The sequence below is a fragment of the Hyposmocoma kahamanoa genome, unplaced genomic scaffold (genome assembly GCF_003589595.1).
Source record: "Hyposmocoma kahamanoa isolate Upper Pololo Valley unplaced genomic scaffold, ASM358959v1 182, whole genome shotgun sequence".
Lineage (NCBI taxonomy): Eukaryota > Metazoa > Arthropoda > Insecta > Lepidoptera > Cosmopterigidae > Hyposmocoma > Hyposmocoma kahamanoa.
Genome location: NW_020653713.1, coordinates 1,937,693 through 1,952,205, shown reverse-complemented (window position 1 = coordinate 1,952,205; position 14,513 = coordinate 1,937,693). Strand labels below are relative to the sequence as shown.

General features: G+C 37.3%; 1 protein-coding gene across 1 annotated transcript in view; it reads left to right on the top strand.

Moving 5' to 3' along the window:
- The window catches only part of LOC113226150 (zinc finger protein chinmo), a 68,282-nt gene that overhangs the window by 43,888 nt on the left and 9,881 nt on the right, over positions 1-14,513 (top strand). The gene's annotated exons all lie outside the window — the stretch shown is intronic.

The window sequence follows — 14,513 nt, the reverse complement described above, 5'->3', positions numbered from 1 at the left end:
CTTCTCAAGCTTTTTGCGCGAAATGTAATTTAAAATTTACAATGAGCCTTTCTTTTAAGGAAAACATCGTGAAGAAACTTTGCACACATCTGCAAAGCAGTTTAATGGTGTGTGGTTTCCAATCCCCATAGAGCCCGCGTGTGAACTGTAGCCCAATTTCTCGCATTGTGAGATTACGCCTCTGCCCAGTGTGACTACAATATAGGCTAATTAGTTTAGTAATTAGTCTATATTATTTTGACGACTTACGTGGTCATGTGGCTTGCATACCGGTTTTCATGGTGTCACCATTTCTGGGGGCCTACTATAACCTTTCCAAAAACAATCTTATTTCAATGTAAGCTTAAAGTAAGCCTATTATCAAACCTGCCAACCAAGTAATGTATTATTGCAAAAGTCATTGAAATAACGAATGATTTCCCAATATTGTCTATTCCTTACTAATAATAGGAATGAGATAATAACGCTATGTCTTTTTTGATGTTCCGAATCGTCTTATCGTAGTATAATGTTTAACTATTGTATAAGAATTTTGACTGTTAAAAGAAGAAATGTATGTAGTAATAAAATCTACTAAAATTACGTTGTTTTCAATATTTAATTCGCATTTTCATGAAGATAAACGTTGTGGATTTGGAACTATAGTGTGGTGTCAACTGTTAGTTTCGCCAAGGAGCATATAGATGGCGCTGTCATAATTTTACGAAATAAACATCGCGTATTTTTATTTAACGAGAAATTATTTCCTATGTGCTATTAAATAAAAAATAAACAAAATTTATGTAAATAAATAAGTTCAACTTAACTTTTAATCATTACTAATCAATATTAAGACAATAAAACTGAAAATAATATTGTTTCCTTTGCATCTGTGTAACTATTTTAAGATTGCTAAATTTGACGTTAGAGCAATATTACCTTAATGTCAAAGTCGCATCATACTACGAACTGAGTGTATGAATAGTCACAAAGCTGCCAATAAAACATCATAGTTTTAACATTACAATAAGCTTGCTTTAAGCGCGTTATGGTATGAAAAGTCAATGTAAGGTTAAAGTAATATTGTTTTAAGAGGTTTTGGTAGGCCCCCTGAGGTCCCAGCCGGGTCAGGCCCTATACTCTCGTTCTCTGTCCGTAACAATTACTGTGAAATAAATAATACTCGACCAAATTAAAAAGCGCACGATGCGAATGAAGCTTCATACTAGACATTGTCTTTTAACTTCATCATCATCATCATTCCAGTCTAAAGACGTCCTCTGCCCCAAAGAATGCAACAACGACCTGTCTTGCACTGCTTACATACAGCAGCATCCCGCAGCCTTAACCATCAGCCTCCCGATACTCGGTCGCCACTCATCGGCCCCATCGGTCATCTGTTCTGCGAACAATGTGCCCTACCCATTGCCACTTAAGTCTTTCAATTCTTAGGGCTATGTCGGTTATTCTGGTTCCCCTGCGGATATCTTCATTACTGATTCGATCTCACAACGAACCTCCGAGCATAGCCTTTGCCATTACCCTTTGAGTGACCTTGAGCCTCCTTATGAGGCCCATAGGGAGCGACCACGTCTCAGTGCCATAAGTCATTAGAATATTACTGGTAACACATTAGAGTATTGCTTATTTGACAGTTGTTGTTTCGGCCAGATGTCGGACGAAGAACGATCTCGGGTCTGGATAATTGTGGCACTGTCGTTGTTTCCGATTTACACAACACAAGTGCTTTAGCTACTTATTTTGTGATCAAAGTAATGTATTTTTTAACTTATTTTGTTAACATATTTTATTTATTTATTTGTCTTCACCCAACCCATACACGGCAGAACTTTTTAAGTTTGTGTTAGTGTAAATTCGATATTGAAGTTATCAGTGAACTGTTAGACAATTGTCTCTACAAAGACACAAATTCAATAAAGTATTTTTATATACAATAACACCCCTGATGACATTAAAAATTTATCATTTCTGAAGTTTAGTTGCAATAATCACAATTTAAGTTTGGAATAATAAAAACCAAAGTTTTTTTTATTATACCTAGTGACGGGATGATTAAGTCGTGCGCTTGATGGTAAGTGACATGCCTGTCTAAGACAGTTGCAGTACCGCTCAGAGGTTTAAGTCATTCTCTGGACGAACTCTTTCACAAGGAGCTCTACGTAAGTGATTTGTTGAGATATTTTTAAATAATTATTGTAAGTTACGAGTTTCTTAGTTACTTTTCTCAGGAGAATTTGTCTTAGGAATAAACACGCGTTTAATAAATTTGACAAATTCAAGTGTGAATATTTATCACCGAAATAAAGATATTTTGGATGTTACAGACGGCGCTTCCTAGTTGTTATATAACGTCTTTATATACTCATGTATCTGTTTAACGTATCAATATGCAATAGGGTTTCAAGGTAAATAGGTACGTTGTAGATAAGGCAGATTAGGGTTGATAAATTACAAATACATTCTAGATTTAGATAAGTTTGAACTAGTTATTGCGCGTAATGTCTATTATTTTGAAGAAGATCTTTATCTATGTAAATATTACGTGAAAGCGATACGCTCTAGGCTCTGACTTTGGTCGGCATCTTTCTTTAATGCAGAAGCTGCGTTCTTCATCGTAAAGCAGTACTGTTGTTTTCTGGCTTGAAAGGTAGGAAGCGCAGTTGCACGCATAAGATACTTAAGTTTTTTTCGAAAAAGTCAGCATCTTTAAGCCAAAACTGACTGTTTGTAAGTAGCTGAGGAGCTTGGCAGTAGCAGTAGAGCTCCTAGTGAAAGAGTTGGTCCAGGGAAGACTGCCATCACAACATAAGCATTATTGCTTTCCGATTTTGAAAGGTAAGAGTGCTGGTGAAATTACAGGCACATGGGACTTATCAACTTATGTCTCAGGGTGACGGGCGCAGTATTGGTGCCCCAGAGATCTTTGCGATTTAAAGCTCTGAGTGGGACTGCAAGTGCTATGGACAGGCGTGTAGCTTACCATCAGGCGCACGACTTGCTCGTGCCGTCACTGGATATTATAAAAAAATAAGTTTTCAGACTGTCCAAGTTGCAACATCAGATCCAAATTAAATCGTGTTCTATGGACCCTTTGCCACCGTGAGTTTTCTATTTTTTAATATCAGATGTATTTCCCATCTACTAGTAATGCTGATGCAACAAAAACCTAACAAGACTAGACAAGGTTCTTCCTTATCTGTGCGCAAAAAAATTGCAACATTTTTTACCTGTAATCTAAACAAAAAGCTTAGACGACCGAATTTTGCTCACATAATGTAATCCAAGTTTTAGTTTCTAGTATTGAAGCTTTTATTGTACCTTACCTGTAAGTGTAAAAAAAATATCATTCCATTTATACGCCCAACTGCTGGATGCGGGTCTAGTCATAGGCGACGGTTTGATGGGAGGGCCATAGTCCGTCACGCTGGGTCCATGTGGGTTGGGATGATTCCACACGTTTTCCAAAAAACTCATGGTATATTTTATATTAAATTTGGCACTTAAATTCCGAAAAAGCCGTATTCGAAACCACAGTCTCTGACTGAGAGTAGGTCAAACCACGCTGCCACGGGAAAAAAGTAACAGAAAATTTTACATATTAACAAAATTATATACTAAAGAAATATAAAATTAACACACAACTTATTTACGTAATCAATGACACTAAATACAAAGTGTTGCCAGCTGTGGCAACAAAACTAGGTATAACACTATTAGAAAATATAATACTATAAATTAATATACAAGAAAACTTAGCAAGCGTTAATGTTGCATCAGTCCACAAAATCACATCTGATAACATCACCTAAAATGTTGGCATTGCACTTATACTTTTTTTCATAAAAAGTATTTGGTGCCAACATTGGTAGATTCACGGGTGAATATTGTTTATAAAAAAATTAAAAGCTTCTATGAATTTGGGCGCGTGGCATGTTGCAAAATTATGAAAAACTTATTTCTTTTACAGACGACTCGAACATTAATTACTGTCAGCAGTTGAGCTGCAGCTCCACCCTTTCATAGTTCAGAAGAAACGTTATCCTACCAGGTTGTGTTGGTGGTAATTGTTATTTCGTAGGTGCATTCGAATTATACGGCAGATGTTTCGACGTAACTTTATAATATAATAAGAAATTACTTTTCCTAAGGCCATAGTTTTGCAAAATCTGTAGAAAGTCTTTAAAAATCTGCGTATACTTAAAATTACGGTTTGATCAACTTGAATTTAGTAGCAGTCGAGCTTCTTGTTACAAAGTTCGTTCAGGGAAGTACTGTCGTCTCACTTATTTAAATTGGTTTGAAAGGTAAGGGTACCTATTGGTGAAGTCACAGGCACCTATGGACTTTTTCGTGAGAAGCGCAACGATGGTGCCCGTCATCAAAAAATGCATACGTGCTTATTTAGTATCTACGTTTAACATCTTCAATTTATTTATTATTATTGTTCTATACGACCTGATGCACGACTTGATCGTCCCATAGCTTGGTGTCATATAAAAAAAAAATTAAGTGCAAATTTGGAGCTGGTTACCAGAGTGAGTGCAGAAATAGATTTGTCACAAATGGTGCTGCGACAAAAAGTCGTTAAAAACCAAAAAACAAAGATTTGCAACAAGCACAAAGAAGGTCCACTAGTTTGTTCCGTTTTGAATAGCCTCAAATCGAAGTTTTCGAAAATCAGATTACAAATTAAATTCTAGTTTTAGTTAGAATAATTCTGCAATGACTGGTTAAATACTAATTAAGTAAATAAATACCGATTTATTGCTATGATCACTATGTACAATTAAAGGTGCCAAATAAGTTTGACATCTCGTGTGACTGTTTTGTTATAAAACAGAGATGTCAATGTATTATGGTACCTCGGCTGTGTTATACAATAAAAAGCGTGCTTAAGTTCAAGGCAAACGTTACCAACACAAGTGCAAGTATTGAAAAGTAACAAACTGCGAACGAATGAGGAAGTGGTCGCTGTGGGCGGAGCTCGTAGGAGCGGAACGGTCGTGCAGCGCAGTTTTGTAGGCTAGATACAGACGGGCGACTATTAAAGTAAAAGGAGTTACTCTTGACCACTACCTAGCCCTGGAGCAAAGATTGGATCTGTGATGGAACGAGCTCGCCCAGGACATGCCTATTCAGTCGCATCTTAAAGATACTCGGGTTGTATCTGCTCGGAAACACAATCGTAGGCAGGGAATTTCATTCCTGGGCGCATAATAACAGATGACGAAAAGCGCTTAGTACGCCTGAATGGAATATGTGTGTCCGATGGTAAAAGAGGGGGTGGGGTGATTAGGTGATGGAACTCACGAACACACTCACCGAAATATATTCTGTAGAAAACTTTGCGTCGATTGAATATTAGGAACTTGAGTGTCAATTACTGTTCTTATGCGAAAGACGAAACATTTATTATGTACAGGTGCAATATTTACACGTACAGACGGCATCATATGAAGCTACACATTGACGGACTTGTTCTGTTGCACTGGAGACGATATTCGAACAAAAGTGTATAAGATTGAGGTACAGATGACCGTATATCGAGGAAATAATGTACTAAATATAGAAGTAAGGAACAAAAAAATAATTGAAGCCGCGCGAGATGTGCCGTGCCCAGTCTGGTTTTGTGTGTTATTTTTTGGCAGAAGTAGCTTTTTTCTGGTCACCAGGGACAACAACGAGTCGAAATTGAAGCTCTTTTGTGAGGAGTTTCGTCTATATTTCCAAGGACGACGTTTTACATCCGTTTGCGGTTATTTTTAATAATAAAAATCATAATTTTAATTTATAAATTCTAAGAGTTTATCTACATAATATGTTTCGATTGCGACTATTGCGTAACGAGCCGCCTATGTGGTGGCGGCTTTACGTGGCGCATAGCCTATCCAAGGCTGACCGAATTTTGTTCCGCGCGATCCATCTGACGTCACTCGTGTACTCCGCTGCCTCTATCTACACTATCGCTCGATATCGTATCGCATATCGGGGAGGCCGCTCAACAAAACAGATTACATGTGTACAGTTGATTTCAAAATGTCTTCTAGTTTGCCTTATGTTGATTAAACGGAAATTAGCAATAACACCTTCTTTCATTCGTCCTTTGTTTATGCATTTTATATCTTAGAAAGTCTTTCAAATAAATTAATTAAAATAATAAAACAAACACGTAAAAGACTTACCTCTAGTGGACTATGTTAGTGTATTGTGTTATATTGAAAGTAAAAACAATAAACCGGTAATTACCTACTGTAATAAAATCACATATGCAACACAAATTAGTTCCGTCGCGCACCGCTAGATGGCATTGGCGTCGATATAGCAAATTCTGCATCGCGGTGTTAAGATTTTCCCTCGCGGAATGACTACCTCGTACGCATCTAGTACTGTTTCCTTATCTGTAACAGCACTATAGGTCGTACCTATCGCTAGTTACTTTAGGGTATTGTACACCAGCGGTTGCACCTAGAGTCCCGTCCTATTTGGAACGGTGCATGGGACATCCGTTACGTGTCGTCTAGGGGGAGTAGTTTACTACTATATGTTATAATACTTGTTGTACCGACTGTGTCAAGCAATAAACTTGTGCTAAACAGAAGAAAGTTTGGTTTCCTCTGTCACCCGTACTACGCTTCACCGCACTACTAAAATTAATTTTAAGTATTAACATCAATACCTCTATTATTGATGTAAATTTACTGTCGACTGTACCTGGATGAAGGATTTTTCTACTACGATTATTTTATAGCTTCTATAAATGTAACTCGTATCGTAAAGCCGTACGTTCAATTCTGTGTTCTGCATACGTTTTGAGCTCATAAACTGACCCGATATGCAAAAGAGATTTCGATTTCTGGAAGAACTAAAGTCTTAGAGATGATGCTATAGATACAACGGCTTCTGTACTGACTAAATTTATCTTCATTACTTTATTAGTTTGAAAAGCGATTCAAAGTAACGTAATACTGTTATTTCCTGGAACAAACCTCTTTGTATTGGGTTTGGTTTAACTTCCTGAGTAAAGAAGCCCTCATTCCCTTCAACATCATCTCAAAAATCAGCCTTAAATAGATATCCTCGAATGGTACTCGTTGGAATGATGGCCGTTCAACATTGAATTCCATTGATCAAGGCAACGGTTTATGATGAAATGATTCCAGATTCTATAAATAGGTCATGGGAGCTTGAAAAATCTTGGCGTTTCTTCATAGACCTTCTTTCTACATATCCATACAATATTGACTGTGAATTGGTGTATGGGTTTTGGAGATATACTAGTGGCCGTTGCTTGTGGAACTTATTTGGGGATATCTTTCATTGCGTTGAAGATTTTAAAGGATTCAGCAAGATTGTAAAATTTATTGACTAGAACTGAATGTTTCCCATATTTTTGAGCATTTTCTGAATGTTTTTAAGAAAATTGTAAATTGGGAGGAACGGTTCCAATTCTCGGAATTTCTATGCTCGGAAATGAGATTATCTGATAGAGAACCAAGGTCATCGACATAGCTGGTAGAATAAGCAAGCTAGAAGAACCAGTAATCGATTGGGGATATGAATTCTTAAGTGGAGAACATGTCTCGGCAAATGTAGTTTATAACGCTCTCTGGTTAGATGAGTGATGATGATCTGCGGAAAGTGGCTAGCAGCAGATGCAGACGGGACAAGTTGAGGTCGAGGCGAAATTAGGCATATTGAGAGACGTTTATGTCTAGCAGTGGATAGCGATAGGCTAATGATGATAACGGTTCCAATTTTCGCCCAATTTTAATCCATTAATAGTTCCAAATATCTTTACACAGACGTCTTTTTGGGCCAGAAAGAATCGATAAAATACACTAGCGAATTTAGTAATATTACAATGTAAAATACAGATAACACAAATTCGAATAGGACCTTGACGGGTACCGTCAAATATGCATAATTTGTTTACGCATTCAATGTCGAGGCTAGCAATTCAAGGTTTTTTGTGTTTGTTTAAGATTTTATGCACTTAACTGAGAACTCGTGTCCATACGTCATTGCATCCTGTTTCCTTGTACGTATACGATTGTACAATGTGTTTGTATTATAGATAGATTATAATATTTCACAGTGGAGTAGGCAAGGCAGAGAGTACTAATTTCCTTTCTCCTATCTTATAACTGCCTGTGTGGCCGAACGGTTACCATGCTGGACTGCCACGCAGAGGTCCCAGGTTCGATTCCCGGGCCGGGAGAAATATTTGTATGGCCTACATTTATTTCTCTCGTGAGTTTGGGTGTAATTGTGGTTGTCTATGCGTGTGTCCATGGCACCCGCGACACAGGGTTTCCCTAGTGCAGGGCTATGTTGAGTATGTGCGTTATTATTATATTGTCCTATACTTACTACCCTGGCATACTTAGTAGCAGTAGAGCTCCTTGTCAAAATATCGTTCAGGGAATTACTGATAGGTACCTTTTTCTGAAAGGTAGTAGAATCAGAGAAAGGAGGGTGTCAAGTTTAATAGTGAAATATTGCAATTCATTACATTCGCAGACAACATAGCTGCTTTAGGTGAAAACGCTCAGCAGTTGCAAGAGCTAATATCGAGCATGGATGTAGTGTTTACAGAACTTCGACTGAAGATTAATAATAATAAAACAAAATTACTCACCAGTTTAAAAAATTCAAAACCCTATACCGTTAAACCAATCATAAACCTAAACGACAAACCATTGGACGAAATAACTGACTTTAGATACTTGGGCAGTTTGGTAACCAGTGATTCCAGGTGTACCTCGGACATAGTTTCACGAATCGCAATGGCTAAAAGGGCTTTCAACAACAAAAAACATCTATTAAAAGCACAAATTTCGAAAAAGGCTAGGAAACGATTGATAGAAGTGTATATGTGGAGTATTGCATTGTAAGGCAGTGAGACGTGGATAATGACACAGAGAGACAGAGAACGATTGGAGGCATTTGAAATGTAGTGCTGGAGAAGAATGAAGGGAATCAGTTGGACGGAAAGAAAGACCAATGCGGAGGTGTTAAGAATAGTGAATGAAAGGAGAAGCTTATTAAAGACAATAGAGAACCGAAGGGGAAACATGTTTGGTCATCTGATGCGTCACGACAGTTTTCTTAGAAACATAATAGAAGAGAACATCGAAGGAAAGAGAGTAGCGTAGCGTAGCTCATAAATGAGAAGAAAAAAAGGAGACCTTTTTCTGCACCCAAGCAATAATGTGAACGTTCCGGTTTCGAAGACTGCTGGTGACACTACGGTCATATGGGTGTGGGTGTGATGGGCGTAATGGCAGTTACCCTAAGATCTTTACAATTTAAAGCTTTCAAAGGCACGGCAATTGTTATGGATACGCGTGTTAACCCATAAAAATACTTCTTTCGCTTCCTTTGTGCACAAAACCTAACTTATTGATGCGAAATCTCTTTGAACTCAAAAAGTTTTATGTCTATGCAATAAGAGCGAAACGTCTTCACTTGCCAATTCAATATCATCATATCAGCCGGAAGACGTCCACTGCTGAACATAGGCCTCCCCCAAAGATTTCCAGACTAGCCGATCGGACGTGACGGACGCCTTCCGGTTCGTGCTCTCCGTTCGAGAACGTTTCTGCCCCAACGGTCGTCAGTTCTGCGTGCTTTGCCCTGCCCGCTGCCACTTCAGCTTGCTAATACTTTGAGTTATGTCGGTGATTTTCGTAATTCTACGGATCTCATCATTTCTGATTCGATGACGTAGAGAAATTCCGAGCATTGCTCGCTCCGTAGCTCGTTGAGTGACTTTGAACTTTTTTACTTGCCAATTAACGTATAATGATCGTTGTGCTTGTTGCACATGCCTGAATGTGTATTTTTGGGTGTAAATACAGGTGATATAGAAAGCTACTATATATAAAATAAATCAGCGCTGCCTTACGTAAGTATTAGATAGGGGTTGATTTTGAATAGACGCAGAAACGTGGCGCTACTTTAACAAAGCATAAGATCTCTTACAATGTTCTTTATTGTAATTCTAGATTCAATTCTAGATGATTCTAAATTCAATTCTGGATAATGACTCTTTGAGAATTGCAGTTGCTTTACGGTTGGGATGTAAGGTTTGTGAACTGCATCACTGCATTTGTGGGGTCATGGTTGAGGAGAATGGCCACCACGGCCTCAGTTGTCAAAGGTGCGCGGGGCGGTTTTCAAGGCATCATGCGATTAACGATTTAGTTCGCCGGGCTTTGGTGTTGGCTAACGTGCCTTGTGTCTTGGAACCTCCGGGGTTGTGCCGTACGGATGGCAAGAGGCCTGACGGTCTTACATTGGTTCCATGGCGGAGAGGTCGATGCCTATTGTGGGACGCTACGTGTGTCAGTACATTTGCACCGTCCCATCTGAGTCACACCACCAGATTTGCCGGGTCAGCTGCGGAATATGCGGCAAAATTAAAACACACAAAATACAGCGCGTTGGAACCAATGTACGATTTTGTGCCAATTGCAGTGGAGACTGCGGGGACTTGGGCTGCTGAGGCCAAGGAATTTGTGCGGGAGTTGGGCCGCCGGCTCCGAGAAAGGGGCTATGATCCACGCTCTGGATCTTACCTGGTGCAGCAGATTTCACTGGCCATCCAGCGCGGTAATGCGGCTAGTGTGATGGGGACGTTTGAGCCGGGTACGGTTCAGAGCGGTCCCTTTTAATTTTCGTTCCTATTTGGTTTTCATTACTTATATTATTAGTGTTTTTGATTGAATTTTTTTTTGTGTTTTATTTTAGATGTAATGTGACAATGATAATTAGAAATTTTATAAATTAAATTGTACAGTAAGTTATTCTAGATGCTTATTTTTAATATGTCCTCTTTTAAGGATTCCTCGATTTCGTTTTCTTTTCCTTACATATTCTGTTATTTCATTGAATTCGTAATTGGCATGAAGTAGCGTTTCCAATGCCCTGTGCGGAGAGCTTAGGGATCCTCGCGTTTCGGCCTATATGGAATAGGGTCCTTTTTACTTACGGCAAATTTTCAGTCTCGATAAATGTTTTTATCTTTTTTAGTACATTTTATATGATATCAAATAAATGGAAATAGAAATCATTATTCGAAAAGAAACAACCCAGCTCACATACATGTAACAATAACAACGTATAATATAAAAATAATCATAACATTTCAATTATACATCCGTCATCCACTCAGATTTGTGTCGTTTTACTGTAAGTGCTACGACGTTGATTTTCATTGAACAAATCAGATCGCATCATGACACGGACGTATAATACTTTGATGAAATTGTATATAATAGTGTAATTGTTATTAAAACAACGACGAAACACTAAGAAAAATATTGTATATGGTAGCATACCGTAGATACGGAACGAATCATCATCTTAATAATTTTTCTAAGTGCTTGTTGCAGTTCGTTTTTAACGACTTTTTCCGTATCACCATCAGTGAGAAATATTTGAAAGTTTTTCTTCGCTCAGCTAGGTACCTTTACAGCTACCAGCGGCTGAGTAAAGATGTAGCTTTATTCAATTCTTCTTCTTCCTGTCCTTATCCCACGCTAGGTGGGGTCGGCACAACACGTATTTTTCTTCCACTCTCCCCTATCAGCCGTCATTTTTGTACTCACACTGACTCACACCTTTCTTATCCATGTCATCTTTCACACAATCCATCCATCTTTTCTTTGGCCTTGTAATATGAAATTGTAATATGAAATTGATTGAACATCACAATGTTTACTTGATATACCATTTCTTTTTTCTAAAATTACTGCACAAGTTTGTTGTAAATATCAATACAAGGATCAAAAGTGTAATTGTAAATTATAACATTGTAATAATTAACAATTAGATATTTAATAAGAATTAGCAATAAAACGAAATGCAATACAATTTTAAAAGCTAAAAAGATATTATAGTATGTATCTTCTATCGTTTGTTTGTCTCTTTAAGTACCAAAAACACACAACGAGAATCAGTCAGAGTTGGGATAATTTCCCTGGGCATAGTTTTTGCCTCATGTACAGTTGAATAAACCTTAAATGGTTTCATTGACTTCATTTCAGGACGTTATTCTTGGGGACCATTCCCTTGTCTTTACGTGTCACGTCGAATGATAGAAGAGCCATTTTAGTTATATTATACACATAGTACAACAGTATATTCAGTACTAAATTGATCCGAACAATGAAATTCAGCCAAAATATTCACATATTCAAAGTAGACAATTTTATCATCATGTTTGATAAAAATAAACACTATCAATGAGTTCATCGATATAGTTTTGCTTTTTGTCGATCGCGCAGATATTTTGTGCATTCAGCGTGTAAATGATGGGTTGGATAAAAAGTTCGCGCGGTTTTAGTCACTATACTAAAAATGATTTAAGCGATACCTGTGACAGTTCATAAAAATCTACACAATATAGCCTTGTAACGATGTGCACTAATTTACGTATTTCATATACTATTTTTATAAGCCTCGCGTTTAAACGAATAGCCTTTGTTTAAGGAATTACCTTAAATTAAAGTGAAAATAACACCAAATCAATGTTTATTTGTAGAAAATGAGCGGAAAAACATTTTTTTTCAAAATTTTTACGACAACATGCAAAGGTTACTTCATTATACTGCATTTGCTAGAGATGAGGTATATAGATAAAAAGTTTTCGATAATTTAATAAAAAATTGTATAGCGCGGGTATTCATTCTTAAAGTATGAATTTTAATCGTAGGCAATGAATTAACAAGTCAGTGTTATTACTTTTTTAAACCTATAAATTTAAAAATTGATGAATTACAGTTGTATGTTTTATGCCTTCAATATAATACAAAACACTTCACACATCTATGCATCGTTCAGAATACGTTAGAAAAATAAAACTATACCTCATCCCTATGACAAACGTCATATGAAGTGTCACGGGGATCATCCTAGTTTGCGTATAATATAGCTAACTTTAATTTAAAAAAACTGTTATATTGTCTATGGCCATTTAAAAAATCGCCGGGGTTCGTGCAATTACGCGTAACTAGCATTTGATTATGAGTCTCCATTTCGGTAATTTGGTGGCCAAGTCAAATCCGCGTAAATATCGTGGCAACCAAATTAGCATAATTTACGAGAATCTATTGTTATCAGTCCATAGATAATATAAATGAATGCTTACTGTGCAAAAATAAAAGTCGTAGACATTGAAATAACAAAGTAATAACGTTAAATACCTCTCCTATGAAATTTGGTGTGCTGCAGATACGCGCTTTTTGCCAATACTACATACGCGGATTTGCAATATCCCCTACAAAACAATATTTTAGTACGCATTTCAAGAATAGACGGGAATGTTTTAAATTTTTATTTCGTAACAATTGCCCAGAATTGCTGAAGAATAACGCCAAATCATACACATTTTTACAAAGCTGCCGAAACCTATTGCAGTTAGATTGGCATGTGGTTCTCTAATCTACCGTATTCGCCCTATAGATTTCCCTTCAGATTTTAATTTGTTTCGATCTATATGAAATTCTTTGGACACTACAAATCATTTTGATAATGAAGACATCATCACACTTAGAGCTGTATTTCATAAGTAAAGACAGGAAATTTTGTGTCTGGGGAAACTTTTAATTTACCCGAAAGATGGCAAAAGATTATAGATCAACATGGCCAATACGTAATCGATTACTGTTTGAGATAAGTACCTATATTGATTTCAATAATTTTCATTTATACATTGATTGCATTTTTTAGATTTGTATTTTTAGTTAGTTTTACCGTTCTAAAAATTTTGACAGTGTCAAATCTAACAGGAAACGTTATAATGTTAACAATAAGGCGAACTATTGTTGCCATGTTGTGCACGATGTCATCCCACTGTAGACTTGGTACGGGCCCCTTTTAGGCAAGCGACAATCCTTACAATCAAATTTTAAAGACATAATATATACATCTTCTGTCAAGTTCTAAAGAATCTAGCGAGAACTTCCCCAATACAGTTGAAACGAGTAATGAGATTTCTCCTTGCATTTTTGCGACTTTATACAGAGCCTAGTTGTTTTTTAATAAGTCGTCATCATCCACCAGTTAGGAGCGGCTCTCCTAAGGAAAGTTCAGGTTACAATCCACCAAGCTGGCGCAATACGAATTGGAGCTTCACATTTTTCAAAGGTTGTGAACCTTCCTCCTTATGCAGTGGCAATAGAGCTCCTTGTGAAAGACTTCGCCCAGGGAAGTTCTGTCGCCATACCTATTTCTGCCGCCACGCAGTGATGTGAGCATTGATCCTTTAAAACCATAATCCGGTTTTAGAATGTTGAAATTGTTTAATGCTATTTCAGCTATCGATCGTTATGGTAAGGTCCGATGTGCACGACTTGTTCGTTCATAATAAAGAATGCAGGTTTTATCGCGATGTTCTTCCTTTATTGTTACGACAGGTATTGCTACTGTATTAACTTCCGAACCGTCCACGTCTGAATCCTTTTCCCATTTTGGAATACAATTTTTCGTTTCCACCTTTACACTTTTAG